This window comes from Equus asinus, chromosome 25 (genome assembly GCF_041296235.1).
Source record: "Equus asinus isolate D_3611 breed Donkey chromosome 25, EquAss-T2T_v2, whole genome shotgun sequence".
Taxonomy (NCBI): Eukaryota; Metazoa; Chordata; class Mammalia; order Perissodactyla; family Equidae; genus Equus; species Equus asinus.
Window position 1 is genome coordinate 38462753 of NC_091814.1, and position 17626 is coordinate 38480378.

The following is a 17626-nucleotide window of genomic DNA, read 5'->3' on the forward strand; positions in this document are numbered from 1 at the left end:
ATAATTCCAGGATCAGGCAGTCTTCCCTTTGGCAAGAGATGGACGTGATGGGGCAGAGGAGATATTGAAAGTATGCGCGCACACAGAGAAGATAAATGACCCGCAGAGCCAAAAATATTTGCCATCTGGCCCTTTATGGAAAAAGCTCGCTGACCTCTGCTATAGAGTCTAAACATTAAACTTTGAGAAGCTCTGCCCTAAAGATTTCAAACTCTATAAGCAGTCAAATCAACCTTGGTTTCTGCGTAACTAGTGAAATGACCACATTCTTCTAGTCATGGTTCTGGAATATTGACTGGAAAAGCACATTTTCCTTCTTCTGTCTATCTGCCTGAATTATTACAGATGAAATCATTCAAATTAAACAATCGGTTTATTGGATGACACTCAGTTGTTATACAATCAGAATCGTATATCATTTGTTCCAACACTGGGATTGGAACTGAGAACAGGCACCAGAATTTTCCTGAAGCCAACAGCATTGTGAGTCATGGAGTACCCCCAAGCCAGGAAAATAGCTCAAAAGCTCTAAAACCAGAAGTTTTTCCCATGCTTTTGGCACTAAAACTCATTTTTGTAGAAAAATGTGAATGGAACTGATGTGGGCTATTTGTCATCTTTATCCCACCCAGTATGACCAGTCCTACTTTTCTCTGCAGAAGTGTTGACATAGCTGATTGTGGGGCCCTGTACCAGGGTCTGCTGGGTATGCAGTGAATGAGTGATCACTCACTACCTTCTCTAACCTGGGGGGCAAGCTGAACTCTGGGCCCAGCTGACCCTAAAGGTTTTCAATAAGGAACTGTGAATCTACATTCCATTTGATTATGGTCTCGGCAAAAGCAGGACTGTGCAGGTGCCACTACTTTGAAACCAGCAAAATTTTTTTTCCACAGTGCGCCCACATAACACGCCCCTCCAATTTCCTAGTGTTTGCAAACGGTATAAGCCAAACATTTGTTCCAGCAAACACGTGAATACATTGTACTAATAGGTTTCTCTTTTACAGACTGTGGACCAAGTAGTAGTAACGTCAAGGTTATAAACACTATGAGTACAAACATAAAGATTCTTAAAGCTGCACACACTATTCTTTCTGTTGTTACCACTCCCAATTTAAATGAATTTCATTCAAAAAATTCTTTTTTGAGACTCTACTATGTGTGAGGCACTAAAGTGGGTACATTGATGAACAGAACAGGCATCTTCTCCTGTACAAAAACTATGATTTGAAAGTGGATATACACGATTTATCTATTGACTCATTCCTTTATTCAACAAATAAATTTATTGAGCCCCTACTACAAACCAAGCACTATTCTAGGAGCTGGGATTTTAGCAGTGAGAAAATCCCTATCATCATACAGCTTATATCCTAGTGGAGGGAGACAGACAATAAGCAAAATAAATAAGTAAAATAAGTTAAAACAAAGCAGAGAAGAAAATAGGGAGTGCCAGAGTAGGGGATGCAATTTTAAATAAGCTGATCAGAGAAGGCTTCACTGACAAGGTGACATTTGAGAAAACTGGTACAGATGAGAGAGTGTCATGTAAATACTGGGGGGTGGGAGGTGTGCCAGGTAGAAGGAACAGCAAGTGCAAAGGTCCTAAGGCAGGAGGGCACCTGGCCAGCCTGGAGGAATAAGAAGGAGGTCAATGTGGCTGGAACTGAGTGAATAAGGAGAAAGGGTCACAGCAGACAAGGTCAAAAATGTGGGAAAGGAGATCATGTAGGATGATGTAGGCCACTGTAAGGACTTTGGATTTTAGTCTAAATGAAATGGAGAATCTTTGAAGGATTTTGAGCAGTTGAGGGACTAACCAACATTTTAAAAGTTTCTTTCTGCTACGCAAGTATTAAGTATGGAAGAACATCCAGGAAAGGAATTCACCTAGGCTAAGAGGTCAGTGAAAACCTCACTGGAGAAACAGCATTTAGGCCTGAAGAACTTGTGGGGAGTCAGCTCTAGGGGCAGAGGGAGGAGCTGGCTCCAGGCAAAAGGACTAGCAGATGGGAGGGAGAACAGAGCGAGCTGGAGGCTTTCAATGTGCAATCAGCATCCTGCACTTTATCCTAAGGCTAAGGAGTGGGGAATTATTGAAAGGTTTCAAGCAAGAAGTGACAGGAGCCGCTCAAGGTTTTAGAAAGACTGTCTGTTGTTTGTAAAATGGAATCTAAACCGTAGGTCATGACTCATCAATTCAGGGTGTTCACCAGCTAGCTTTTCTTTTTTTTACGAAGTAGAATAGAAAACATCAGATGCCCTATGGGTTATAAGGATAAGTACAGATGCAGGGAACTCTTGATTCTGTATATACATATATTCGTGTGTGTGTGTGATGTCTTTGTCTAAAGTTTGAAAGTCACTTGATTAGAAGGAAGGAGACAAAAAAAGAGAGAGCAGGGGTTGGCCCAGTGGCATAGTGATTAAGTGCACACACTCTGCTTTTGCAGCATTCATAAATTCAGTTCCTGGGCGTGGACCTACACACCACTCGTCAAACCATGCTGTGGAGGCATCCTACATACCAAATAGAGGAAGATTGGTGCAGATGTTAGCTCAGGGACAATCTTCCTCAAGCAAAAAGAGGAAGATTGGCAACAGATGTTAGCTTAGGGCCAATCTTCTTCACTAGAAAAAAAAAAGAAAGAGAGAGCAGTAGAGGGAATGTGCTATAATCTTTTTAAAGGTATCACTGGTTGCTGAGATTAGAATAGGGAGAAAAACAAAAAGGCCTGTGAGAAGTCTCAGAGACCCACCTAATGGATGTAGGGTGAAGGAAAGGTCCAGAGCAGTTCAGGAACTGGATGGATGGTGGCAACATCACTGAAACTGAGAACATGGGTAGGGAAGATAATGAATTTAGATTTTAAGTGTTGCCTGCAAGACATCACAATGGAGAGTCTCAGTTTAGAGCCCATAATGAGGCTGGATACTGAGATTTGGACGTGGTCAGCACTGATAGATGAAAAGAATTTTCAAAAGATTTGGGGCTGGCCCAGTGGCCTAGAGGTTAAGCTCATGCACTCCACTTCAGCGGCCTGGGGTTCGCAGGCGCGGACCCACACACTGCCTATCAAGCCACGCCGTGGCAGGCATCCAGATGTGAAATAGAGGAAGATGGGCACAGATGTTGGCTCTGGGCCAGTCTTCCTCAGCAAAAAAGGGGAGGATTGTCAGCAGATGTTAGCTCAGGGCTAATCTTCCTCAAAAAGATAAATTAATAAATAATTTTTAAAAAAAGATTTCATGACAAGTCATTCCAACATATTTTATAGTCATCTCATATAATATTTTGAAGTAAAATATGCTAAATATTTGGGGACAAACTTGTACTAAAAAATTTCTTTTGTTTATCTGGGATTCACATTTAACAGAGCATCCTGTATTTTGTCTGACAGTTCCAATCAGTGTTCAAGTCTGCTGAGAACACAGGCAGATACACCAGCTAGGACACAACGACAACAATCCAGGCGAGAAGTTCAGTATTTCACAAGGGCTTCTTTGCTTGACTAGTATAAACGGAAATCTTAAAATGCAAAATGGAATCATTAACCCAACCTTTGAAATAATTGTAAGCATAATGATGTCCTACAGAGGTACCCCTGGGTCACGATGTGTACCTGTGTGGCTCTGATTCATAATGGGCCCCACTATCTGCTGTAGCTCACTGGCGGGCTGCAGTATCTCACGGAACACATACCCCCAGAGAGAGAGTTAAGCACCAACACCCAGCTGGGTTGTCCTAAAGAGACTTATCTGTGGGAGGAAAGTTCTGTTTGCATTTTCACTTCAGTAGAACTTAAGTATTGAACTTGACATCAGAACAAAAACTGAAAGGCCCGATTGTTGATATAGTTTCCCTTCAGGAAAAACTTTTTAAACCAGACAGTTCCAATAGAGACCCGTGATTTGAGTAATTTGGCTTTAAAAAGAAGCAAGTGAAAAGTGAAATGAAAATAAATCCAACATATCAAAACTGTTTCAAAATACTTAATATTTTCTTCCTTCAGAGCAGCTATGCTCCTACCACCCTGACATTTCATACTCTCTATGCTATAGACTGAACTCCATGGCCTTGATCTGTCAGCAAACACTGAAGACCCCATTGTCCCTGGGCTCTGACTCCAGAGGACTCCCGGGAAAGGAAGGAGCAAGCAACTGAATCCACACACACACTCTCGAAGTGGATCGGCAGATCCCACACTGGCAGCTGCTTGACTTTTGATAGCCACAAGCTCCATGATCAGATAGCTCTATAGACAAGGCAAAGCAATTTTTAAAAACCTATAAGAAGACGTGTAGTAGAACTATGACTAAAGAAACATGAGTGACATCTGCCATTTAACCATATGACATTTTCAACACCCAGATTCGAATGTAACCACAGTGAGGGCAGCAATCCTAGTCTGTGCTCTGGGTGCCAGTGTGGTTCACAAAAAGTGGGCAAGATGAACAGTCCCTGGTAGCCAATCGTTCTCTTCAAGGGGATGCTGGAACTGTCCAGAGCTTTTCATTTTTAAGCTTCTCAAATGCAACTCAGTAACCAAAGGCAGACATTTCAATTCTTTCACTCATTCAATGAACGTCTGTTGAGGGCCAATAAGTTGCCAGGCACTGTGCTGGGCTCTGTGCTTCAAGAACAGAAAAGGCCATTCGTATGTAAACTGGAGGGACTACGTTGTACAAATCTGCCCTTTAAAAAAGTGACCCTAGATGCTGTCTTAAAAGAAAGTTAGTATAGTAAAAACCACCAAATTGGACACTTTAAAAGGGTTAAGCAATGTGAGTTATACCTCAACTTTGGAAAAGTGGAAAAAAATAAACAGTTAAAAGTAGAAAAAACAAAAGCGGGAAGTTAGAGTATAATTAGATATTATTTCTTTTTTATCCAAGTGGATAAAGGCAGCAAAACTAATAATTTTTAATTAATAAAAAATTAGAAATTGTCAAGTTAGCCTAAGACACTACCAAAAACCAAACAATAAAGTTACAAAAATTAAAAGACAAAAAAATGACTCTTTAATCTCAAAGTAAAGACTGACTTCTGACTGCCCAGGATAAACAATTAAAATGACTGACATAAAAGAAAAGAAAAACAAAAAGGAGGGAAATTCTCTTAAATGAAAAGTTTTCCTGGATTCTCGGGCAGCTATTTTTAAAGGGAAATGATTTTGAAAATACTTAGGAGTACTTTGGAGATAATTTATCCTTTTTTTCAATAAAAGCTATTTAAGAGTTGTTGAATCTTTTATTACACTACTTAGTAAATTTCAAAAGGCCCTAGAAAATTGTGCTCTGAATTAATATGTCATTGTTTCATTAATTACCATATCTAATTAATATAATATTATGCAGATCTCCCTAAGTAAATCAAAGTGCTTCGCAAAGTTATCTATCCCCTACTGGAATGTTAAAGAAAAAATTACTGGCGGCTGGCCCGGTGGAGTAGCAGTTAAGTTCCCACGTTCGGCTTCGGCGGCCCGGGGTTCGCCGGTTTGGATCCTGGGTGCGGACATGGCACCGCTTGGCAAGCCATGCTGTGGGAGGCGTCCCACATAGAAAGTAGAGGAAGATGGGCATGGATGTTAGCTCAGGGCCAGTCTTCCTCAGCAAAAAGAGGAGGATTGGCAGCAGATGTTAGCTCAGGGCTAGTCTTCCTCAAAAAAAAAAAAAAAGAAAAGAAAAAGAAAAGCTTACTCATGACCCTTGTTGAAGACAGGAAGGAAGACTTTATTCAAGGGGAGCGACTACAATGGGGTTTTGTAGTAGAGGAGAGAGATGGGGCTCCAAACACAAGGAAAAGTGGGGGTGTACAGCCAAGGAACAGAATGGGGGAGGTCAGCGGATGGGAAAGTACTAAAAGGAAGCACTAAGGGTGAGGGAGGATTCTGGCTAAATGACCTCACAGCACTCTTGCTGAAGGCGGCCCACGGTGACCAGATATTACCAGGAGGCTGGTGGAGGATAAGGACTTCGATCAGAAATGGTCTACAAAGGCTAAGTTTTCCTTTGAAGTCCTCCCCTTAATTCACACTCAGCTGGCCACGTCTTGTGCAACTAAGAATGCCCTTGAGGTAGTAAAACAAAACTAATTTAGGCACTAAGAGAACCTCAGTGCGGTTCCTATGTGACTGTGGATGACAGTTAATTATGTGTAACGAGGTCTTCAGGAAGACAAACTTATGTAGGTAAGTTGCCTAGTACATGGTTAATAGTCAACAAACTTGCAGGCCTAAGTTAAGAAGAGCAATCAGGGGGCCGGCCGGGTGATGCAGCGGTTAAGTGAGCACGTTCCGCTTCTCGGCGGCCTGGGGTTTGCCAGTTTGGATCCCGGGTGCAGACACGGCACCGCTTGGCACGCCATGTTGTGGTAGGCGTCCCATGTATAAAGTAGAGGAAGATGGGCACGAATGTTAGTTCAGGGCCAGTCTTCCTCAGCGAAAAAGAGGAGGATTGGCAGTAGTTAGCTCAGGGCCAATCTTCCTCAAAAAAAAAAAAAAATGAAGAGCAATCACACCTGCCTGGGCATGTCCCAGACCCAACCAGGGTGAATAAGGGGTTTAAGGCAATGGTCTTCAAACTGGGGAACCCACAATACTAGGGTATATATATATATATATGAAGACTTTCCAGGGGTTCACAGGCAAGGATTGTTTTCACAGAATCAGTGTTCAAATCCTCGACTCCCACATGTCCTCTCATGACACTGCTTTACTGCAAAGAAAGCTGTGGTGGCCGGTGGTTGCCTTTCCCACACGCCTTCCCAGCCAAAGGCCCTGCAACCACTTTACAAAAGAAAGTGAAGGCGAAGCCCCGCGGGGCCCTAACCTTTATGCGCTTGCTCCAGGGGTAAACACCTCCAGGCCACCAAACAGGGTCACAGGGGAATGTGGATTTCCTGAGGACATTCCCAAAAAGAGAGCAAAGCAAAGAAAGCCACCACAAGGTTCTGTGCCTTCTCTTTCTCTCAACTCATTCTCTCTCTCTCTCTCTCTCTCTCTCTCTCTCTCTCTCTCGAATTCAGAAGTGAGATTGCACAGACACACAGACATGCATTCAACCATGTCTACTTTCAACAAGAAAACAAAAATGAAGTCAGCCCTTTCCTGACGGAGAAAGTCAGTCTGATTTGGCCGGATACTTTGCTCTCTCACTTTGTGAACAATGTCTGATCTGAATGAGGCAAACCTACAACTCTGAGATTTTGAGGACAAGGCATTCAAAGCATGATGACTATATAGATTCTTTGTCCAACATGTTCAGATGTTGACTTGGAAATGTGCTAAGAGATACAAATTTTACAAAGATCTTTTCAAGCTTTCAAGAGCAAAAGGTTTGAAAACCATTGGTCTAAGGAACTTAACCCCAGGAAAGGTCTATGCTGGCTTATACATGTGATTTAATGACAAGCACAGGCCTTTGGAAGGAAAAGGTGACTTTGAATGCAGCTGGATTGTTCTCAGCCTGATCCACAGAAACTTTTGTCCATTCCTAGGGAAGATACACCTACAACAGTGCTGGTAAATAATAACATGGGGGGGCCGGCCCCGTGGCCGAGTGGTTAAGTTCGTGTGCTCTGCTTTGGCAGCCCACGGATTCACTTGTTCGGATCCTGGGTGCAGACATGGCACCGCTGGTCAGGCCACGTTGAGGCGGCATCCCACATGCCGCAACTAGAAGGACCCACACTAAAATATACAACTAGGTACTGGGGGGATCTGGGGAGAAAAACCAAAAAAAAGAAAAGAAAAAAGAAAGATTGGCAACAGTTGTTAGCTCAGGTGCCAATCTTTTAAAAAAAACTCCTATTAATAATGATAAGATGGAGCCACAGTACCCAAACATTTGTGGGAAACAGCTCGAAGTGGCACTGTTTTAAGGTGGACTTTGATACAAGTGAGGAGTGAGGTACTACCTTCGTGATGGTGCCCATCTCAAAAGCTACAGGGCACTGGAACTATCTGAAAGCACAAAGTAGACAGAGAGATCACAGAAATTCCAAATCACTTGTGTGACAAACCCTGGAGACTTCCTGTAGCTGTTGGGAGGGGCTGGGAGTGGCTCCCTCATTTCATCCAAACTGTAGGCTCAGCATCTCATTGATGTTCTTTGAGCCCATTGGGTGTGGTCTGGGGAAACCAGGGAACTCTTTAGATAAAATGTCTAGAGCTCATTACATATGTAATCCCTTTCTTCACTCTCTCCACCTCCAGCCTCCCTCTCTTTCCAATTAAAAATATGAGGAACCTGAGGCCCGGGAAGTTGAATTGTCAAAGGCTCTGAGGTAGTGCCTATTCAAGCTGGGACAGGAACATAGATCTTTCCATTTCTGCCTCTGTTTAATCTGTACTCAGCTCTCCTAATTTCAAGTCCAGAATTTTAGCCACAGACTAGACACTCCTGGAAATAGACTGTCTCAGAAGGCATAACTTTCTTTATATTTTTCCTAAAGTTGTTTTTCATGTCTTTTGGCTAAGAAGCAGAAGTGGCTTGGACTTGAGCAGGAAGCTGGGAGTGAAGTTGTAACTGTCCCTGACTCACCAGGTGCGTCACTTCGCTGGGCGGCAGCTCATCCACCAACAGGACAAGCTCACTGGGAGATGTAGGCTGGGATTTGTCTGGATACTGTGTGATCAAGGATACGGCATTACTGTTTTCCTCCTTCATTCCCAAGGAAGTATGCTCCCTTTGACGGTGTCAGCCATTGCAGGGCCTTTGGAATCTCTGTGGATAACAGAGGCCTCATTTGCTAAAGGAAAGAAAATTCTTTACTCTTTATATTGAGAACTTCATGAAGGATTTACAGCCCCACTTGGCAAAACACAGATAATAATGAACATGAACTCCATGAACTCACAGGAAAGATCAACTATATATAGTCTCCAACAGAAATTCTCACCTAGACACTATCCTACATTTGAAGACTTACACTTCACTTGCCAAAAGAGATTTGTAGACTTCTTTGTCAAGGACCCTTTTCTACGGGGTCCAGTGTTATACCACATTTCTGCAAAGTTGACATTTCTAACCTAAATCAACGTAATATGGCTCCCTTGAACGCCAGCTTTCCAGACTTATGGGGTTATACATCTTCTGGGTGACTTGACTGGATCTCCTGAATCATTTTTGTAATAACCTATATTTCTCGAACAGTTATTTCTGAGCCAATCCAGCTCACCAGCACCCTTTATGACCCAACATGCCTCCAAGTACGACTTAGAAAGGGAATGGCAACTATAAAGATGGAGAGCTTCACTCTCTCTTCCTCCACACAAGGCAGATACTGTCCGTCAATAGCCACACTTTTCCCACTGCCTTGAGACTCAGTCTCAATTCCTCACAACCCAATACTCTAAGCAATACTGTCAACTAATTGCCATCTAAATTGAAATCTATTTGCTCCCAAGATTAGAATAAATCACTAGAAAAATCTAACTAACTGTTCTTGAGAGGTATTTTTTAACATCCCAAATCTTATGCCTGGCAATCTAATGTCACATTCCCAATGGTAACATTCTTTAGATGACTCCAAAATTCCATCTCCCTTTGTTTGAACTACGCATTAAAATTCTAACTCCCTTTCTGAGTTTTGACTTGTATGAGGAAATATCTTCAGGTGGAGGACTAGGAACAGCTCATCTACTCCTTAATTTCTTTTAATTCTTTAAAACGAGTAGACCTAAGTTGGCCTTTAGGTTTTTAATTTGACTTGAGTTTAAAGCTGACATATCTGTTCATATTTTATCTGCTTATCCATCCTTAAAATAAGTAGTCATTGCCTAGTTATTACTAAATATTGGCAGACTTGCTTCAGAACTGTAAGATCACTAACTCCTAACAGATAAACACTATGGAGAAGTAATTCCAAGACTTAAATACTTTTTAGGATTTCAGACCTTAAGGGGAAAATCTTGGAGTTGCCAACAGAATCAAATGTATCTGATTCAGTATTTCACCAAGTGTGTGCCTTAGAACAGAAGAACATAAGCGCTCCCTAAAAGGGATCCTGTGATCAATTAAGTTTGGGAACCCTGAATCCAATAGCCCACTCAAAGATTCACAAGGCACATTAGTATGTCAAAGGATGTAAAAAGCACAGCAGGAAATAGACAGGCCTATCCAGTTGTACCGAAGACAAACTTTTGGAGGGCGCTGAAGCTTTGTTATCTGTTCATGAAACATCTGTTAACAAGTCCTCTGAAGAACACACTTTAAGAAATCTGAGCATATCTAACCTCTTGCCTCAACCAGACACATAATTTAAAATGTGAATGGCAACCATCCTCTATAAAGCATCTTCAGGTCTTCAAAACTTCTGTCTAATCATCCATAGAGTCAAGTTCTTTGTCTTATCAAACTCTCGTTTGCAATGATTCAATCCATGCATCTCAGCTTTTTCCCTCTTATTCTCTCCCTCGTGGATTTGGGGAACTCATAAGCTTTCTCCTTATGAAAACTCTCCACTAAGTTTTTTTTTTAAATGCAGATATGATAATGCTCCTCCCTAGATTAATATCCTTCAGCGGCTCCCCACTGTCTTTAAGACAATTTCAATTTCTACAGAATAACTAGTAAGGCATCTTCTTCCCTGCCCACCTTCAGGTCTTTTGTTGTCCAATTTGTTGCTGTCTTACTCTCTCTCCATCATAATCTCCTTGGGAATCCTCAGACACGCAGTCATTATCACATGCTTTCTAAAATGCCCTTCCCTATCCATACCCATCCTTCAAGTCTCAGGTCAAACCCCACCTCCTCTGGAAGTTTCCCTGATCACTGCCCTCAAGACTTACTTGCTCTTCTTCCAGACTCCCGTAGCACTTGGAGCCTCTCTCCCTCAGCATTATTACAGTGATTATAGTCATTTATGGCAATGTCTGTCTCCTACCCCACAGGATGAAAACCTACCATAGTGCCTGGTCTAGAGTAAGCATGTAATAAACATTTGTTTCATGAATTAATTAGTAAACAAGCAGACAAGAATTTGAGATCAGCTTTCATTTTTCAGTAAGAACCACTGGTTTTACTTTACCTATCCTATGTTCTACCACCTAATTTCTCCCTGCTTTTCTTAGGAACCTTTCTAGTGTCTCCACATCCCTATCAAAGGGGGAACCCAAAAATAGACCCCGTGCAGTTCTTTGTGGAATCTGGAACCGAAGGTTCTTTCCTTTGGCTGAATCTGTAATGAATCTGATTTCAAATCTCCCTTCAAGTTTTGGTATTTCTTCCCACAAACATTTTCTTTTAAGAATAAAAACAGGAGATTAAAGTTAGAACTTTTGTGGGTCTATAAAATCACAGTGTTAGCAATAATTTCAGATTTCTTCCAGAAAATTAATTATCTGAACAGTAACATTGCTAAGAATTCTCAAAGACGTAAACTACTTTGTGCTATATGTTACTTTACAAAGCTCTTTATTAGAGGATTATGTTTCAGGCACTAGGCGGAATATGCTATTTTGAATGTTAAAGGATTTTAGGTTCCTTAAAGGATTTTAGTGCCTTTGGAGTTAGGTATATAACTTGTTTTTGAACATAAAAATATTAATAACCTAAAGATATTTGTATAGCTTCCCTAAAGACAAACTAATGAAAACGATGATTAAAAAGAATTTAAGCCCACTATGTTGGATTGTTATGGAAAATGAATAAGAAAAGAAAATATTCTTTTCAGCCATATGTAGAACAGTAAAATTCAGAATCACAAACACAACTATGCATTGTCAAAACAATGACTAACGATATTTCTTCTATTGTGCCTAGTGGCCAGAAGAATCCCAGAATGGGACATTAATAAGTCCTTTTAATTATCAGCACTCCCTGGAAAAAGTCCATCTTGAGAAAATACACCAGGAACATAGCAGCTCTGATGACAATGCACAGGCCACAGTTGCAGCTGAGAAACAGGCTGGTGACAGCCAGGACTGTTGGGCGGCAAGTGATGAAAAGCCAAGTCACCTGGCCTAAGAAAAAAAGGAAATTAACTGACTCATATAAAGTCTAGGCACTGGCTTCAGCACAGCTGGATCCAGCAGCAATATCCCTGCATTACCAATTTCACATTGCTTTTGAGCTGTGCAAGTACCTAGCTTCCTATTTCCTAAAAGTTGGGCATCCTGAATCCATGGGGTCATCTTTTCATATCATAATGGTTACCTCAAATGCAAATGTTCTTTTTATGACAATGGAAGTATGCTGATTTGTGAGAAGGTTCTTATTTCACAGCATGGTAGATGAAGTTTTACTTGTCTCTATATTTTAGCTGAAGTCCCAAAGCTGAGAATAATAACAGACAATTACCCCCACTTTCTAAAAACAGTGCCTGACACATCCATGGCAGACTTAGTAAAATAAAACAGATTACTCCAGTATCTATGAAACCCTCACCTCCAGCTTCTATATGACAAGGCCAAATTGTGAAAGGTGATTGAAGAAAGCCAAGGAGAACAGGAATTCAAAGGAGTAGAGAGTGTTTTGGCTTTTTTTCTTCCTCTTCTCATGCAGAGAGAAAGATGTGCTACCTCCCAACCTCCCACATAAAGAAGGGAGGTATCTGCAGGAGGGGAGACAGGCGCCTTGCTTCCTAGGGGAAGTGTAATTTATCAGATGGTGAGATGAGAAAAATAAGGCAGAGTATGGAAGTGATGGGTGTGGGCGTGTGTCACTTGAGATAGAGAGGTCAGGGAAGGCCTCTGATAAGGGGGCATTTGAGCAGATGCCTAAAAGTGAGGGAGCAAGCAAATAGCTGGGGGAAGAGTGTCTCAAGCAGAGAGAACAAGAACCCAATGCTCTTGGTGGAAACACGTTTAATATGTTCTGGGATGGAAAGCAGACCAATGCGACTGGAGAGAAGTGAGCCAGAGGGAATATGGCAGGAAAAAAAGGCAGAGATTAGAATGAAGTTGCAATTACTACAATGGGTAGCAGTAAAGGAAGAGTGGGACAAAGATCACACCCTCCACATCCACGGCAGGTATTGAATCAGGCCTGGGCTCGGGGGGGTCGGGGGGGGGGGCCAGGGGAAACTTTGAATTAGATGTTAGATTAGATGCAATTGGATTAGAGAATTAGAAGTAAGGTTTTGATTTAGACTGAACTGTATTCATCTATTAATATCTTAATATCTGAAAGTAAGCCTTAAATACTCAAAAGTGACTAAAAAGCTATGAGATCTATCTGAAGGGTTACCTATAGGGCAGGATGGAGAGAGTATATGTTCAAAAGTTAGAGAAAAATAAAGCCATTCCTTATTTGTACCCCACAGAGCTTACCCCACTCAATAAACTGATTACTTTCTAAAAGATTCAAAGCCTTTGTAATCCACCCGTGAACTCACTATATACAGCACAATTTTTTACACATTGGTATGTGTAAGCTTGTAAAAATGATGTGACACTAGGTCAATTGTCAGATAAGACAAAATTGAGCTAGGGTCTAACCTTCTAAATAGTATAATTCAAAACCTGAGATTAACTTATAGAGTTTACACATGACCTTTACTCAGAGTCACCTACAAAGGACTTACTGTGAACTTGTTAGATAGAACCAATAACCAAACAGTCTAGGACATAGAAATGATGTTTGCTGCTTGCTAATTTCAAATGCACAGTGTAGGTTCCAGGAAACACAAACAACTGCAGTATTTAAGACGAAATAAATTGAATATAAATAGAATACTACACAAAAGGGACACTTTTTTAAATGATAGGAATCATTAAATTGGCTATTTCTACTTCCATTTTTGGCTTAAACAAGATGAAAGTTTGTTACTCTTTCACATAGAGGATGTCTAGAATTTGGCAGTCCAGAGCAGGAATGGCAGCTCAGAGGTCATCCGAATCTAGAGTCTTCCTATGGCACTGCTCTGGTCATCCTTGACCTGTATCACCTCATGAGCCAAAATGATTGACTTCCACCCATGACATCTGACTCCCAGCCAGCAGGAAAAAGGAAGGCAGAAGGGTTTTATTCTGCGGCCGGCCCTGTGGCCAAGTGGTTAAGTTCATGCACTCTGCTTCGGCGACCCAGGGTTTCACCGGTTCGGATCCTGGGCGCGGACATGGCACTGCTCATCAAGCTGTGCTGAGGCGGCATCCCACATGCCACAACTAGAAGGACTCACAACTAAAAATATACAACTATGTACCAGGAGGCTTTGGGGAGAAAAAGGAAAAATAAAATCTTAAGGACACTTCTATGAAGTCTTTGTACAATACTTCAGTTTACTAAAACTAGCTGTAAGGGAGGTTAGGAACTCTGGCCTTCAGTTTCTGAAGAGGAAAAGGAGAACGGATGGAACACATAGGCAACTAGCCATTTCTGCCTCGCCTTGTTTCTCTTAGGAAACTGTTCATGGAGTTAGGTCCATGCTGTTTATCAAGAACAGTTACTCCATTTCTTACGTCTGCAAGCCAAGTTGGCGGGTTTACAGCTCTGTTTACTGGTTATGTTGTGCTTCTGATTATCCTTAATAGCTAATTCCACTAGCTTCAAAGACAAAAGTTCAGTTACATAACCTATCAATATCCTCCCAGTCCACCCCTCCCACAGATAAACTAGCTGTGTCTGCTGATTCATTTGTCTCCTATGGAAATTATTAACAAATCAGTTCAGTAAACACGTACTGAAAGGCAGAGCATGATGGTGGAACAGGAGTGGGCTTCAGATCAGACTCTCCTGGTGGAACTCTTGGCTCCAACATTCAAGGTATGCAACTTTGGGCAAACTTCTCAACATCTCTAAATTCCCATTTCCCTATCCATAAGGTAAGAATAATAATAAATACCTCTCGAGGCTGTTGTGAGGAGTGAATAAAATAACACAAGAAGTGACCATATGCTGCTATGATACTCAAAATTGTTATCCCATAATTCCCTCCTGGCTCCTGGAACGCTTGCTATGTGTCAGGCACCAGGCTTGGCACTGTGGTTGTTAAAACATGAAGAAGACATGGAAGAAGCTTGTGATGTAAGGAGGAGCTTAAGAAATCCAGAAATAGGCTCTGCAGAGAAGGAAAGGCTTCACATATGTGCAACATTAGAATAAGCGTACCTCCCTCCACTCATAGCAAAATTGCAGATTATCTTCCAGAAAATGAAATGACTCATTTCATTAAGAACTTGTGTGCTCGATTTGCTGTTTGGTGACTAATATTGTCATGTGGGCCACTACATGTAGATAAACAGGGTCACTTGAAAGGTTTGCATGACCCCACTTACATATTTTTCTGAAAAGTGACAGAGAAGTACCTAGATGGTACTTTGTCGACCATTTTGCGAACGTCTCATATTACATTAGGTTAGAATTTGAAAGCTAAAACAAACTGGTCATCACATTACAAAGACTCAGGGAAACGTCACTTTCTCTCTATCTGTGTGTCTTCAAAGCTCAAGGCAATAATAGTAACGCATTATTCAGTCCCTCCTTCATTCGTTGTAGAAAGGCGTTTTGAGGCTCTCCACTTGTCTGGACTAGGGTAGGCAATGGGGATGCGAAGATGAATAGAATGGCATCTATCCTCCCAGCGAGTAGCATAAAGAGGGGGCGCAGCCAAGTGATACTTTCGTTACTGTGTGATTAATGCTACAAAGAGGGGAGATGTCCCAGGGTGCTATGTGAGTTCATACGAGGGACAGCCTGCCCAGCCCTAGCTGGCCCAGCCTCGGCCAGTCAGAAAAGGCTGCCTGGAAGAAGTGAGTTCTACGCTGAGGCCTGGAGGACGAGCAGAAACTAACCAGGTGAAGGGTGCTCCAGTCGGTGAGAATGGCATGGCACATCCAAAGGACATAGTATACTAAGGAAGGGAGGGGTTCATTGTGGCTGAAGAGGAACAGGAGGGATGAGATTTTCTAGGGCCAGTTCTTGCATGTAGCATAGACACGCCCAGGGCAGAACCTTGATCCCTACTGTGAATCAGATCACAGCCTTCTCCTAATTTTCCAGGAAATGCAGAGAAAAACAACAGGATTTATTTCATTATGGGAAAAAATAATTTTATGTAAAAATCTGAGAAACAGTTACACAATGACACTTTTCCACTTGGAGGAAACACAGGAAGCAGTATACTGTTTACACACACTCATTCTAAAAAGCTTTTCAATCCATTATAAGTGCCCTAAGCTTTTAGTAACTTGGGTTTCATTCTTTATACCACTTTACAAATAACACAGTAAAGAAATGACTATGATTCTGTGGTGTCTTTGAGGATTTTCAAAACCATATATAACTTGCTTCCTTGATGTAGACTCTCCAAGAAGTTCAGGCTAATTATAAGGCATGTCTATATTACTGTCCTTTTGGGTGAGAGCTCATCACATTTCATAAACTTAATGAGACCAATACAAATTGGTACAACTCTAAGAGACTACCCAGAAATTTCTATATAGTGACACTGTGGTCAATTAATGAAGCTAATTTCTCAGTAGGCAATGTGGTACCTTTAAAAAATGCATATAACTAGAGAATTTTTCTCTTTCATTTATATTTAACATGCAATTGGATATCCATAAATTCGTTCCAGATAGAGTAAAAACAATAAAAGTTTTATGATTCGGCAGACCCCTAAATCATTTAAGGCACTATAATAAGCTATTGAAGAAAGAAGTTTAAAAATTGACAGGATCCCCTTATAGCAAAGAAAATGTTAGTACTTTGTAGAGAGAGGAAAATTCTTCCCAAATTTCTTATTCAACTGACATAAGAAAATCATTTCCAAAACCTGGATTAATCTATGTTTTAGAAGATGAAAATCATGCGCAGAAACACTAGGCTAGGTGCTATGGTTACACACAGAATGAACCATGGTTCTTATCGCCACAGAGCCAAGCACAAAGCAGAATAGATTACCCTCTCCTTTCCTATAACAGCGTAGGTTTTGAGGCTCCCACCACTAACGGAATAGAACATTCTTTGAATCTAGAACAACACGAACCTAGGTGAAGGGAGGGTGGAGTTGAGACTTCCATATCCCCTTCACCATATTTGAGACCTCTTTGAGAAAGAGAAAAGAAATTAGCCAAGGAGACCAAAGTCCTTGTTCTAGTCACTTGAGGGTACTTTACTCTCTCTGGTATGTGATACGCCTGAGTAACCACTTCCTTTCTTTTTTTTTTTTTAAAGATTTTATTTTTTTTTTTCCTTTTTCTCCCCAAAGCCCCCAGGTACATAGTTGTATATTCTTCGTTGTGGGTCCTTCTAGTTGTGGTATGTGGGACACTGCCTCAGCGTGGTTTGATGAGCAGTGCCATGTCTGTGCCCAGGCTTCAAACCAATGAAACACTGGGCTGCCTGCAGCAGAGCATGCGAACTTAACCACTCGGCCACGGGGCCAGCCCACCGACTTCCTTTCTTATTTTACTAGTCCTTTATCACTCCAGCTTCCTCCACCACTTATCTTCACTGCTTAGAAACATCAGTTTGACAGAAAGAGCCATGAGAGGCACATGTGATTCTGACATTCATTCATCCAACACTTCTAGATGTCTGAGAGCAGAGCCCAGGTTACTGCCACGTACTCAAAGATTCAAACCACTCATCTCTTAAGTCTGCAAGTATGAAAGTACCCCATGTGGATTAAGCGACAAATGAACATTACAAGTGAAGAGCCAGGGTTCAGGGAGATG

General features: G+C 41.5%; 1 long non-coding RNA gene across 2 annotated transcripts in view; it reads right to left on the bottom strand.

Annotated features, from left to right (window-relative positions):
* Positions 1–17626, bottom strand: part of LOC123280528 (uncharacterized) — a 66954-nt gene that overhangs the window by 44999 nt on the left and 4329 nt on the right. For both annotated transcript variants that reach the window (XR_011498100.1, XR_006519466.2), the window contains exon 2: positions 2531–2633. This is a non-coding gene — a long non-coding RNA (uncharacterized lncRNA). The remainder of the gene's footprint in view (positions 1–2530; positions 2634–17626) is intronic.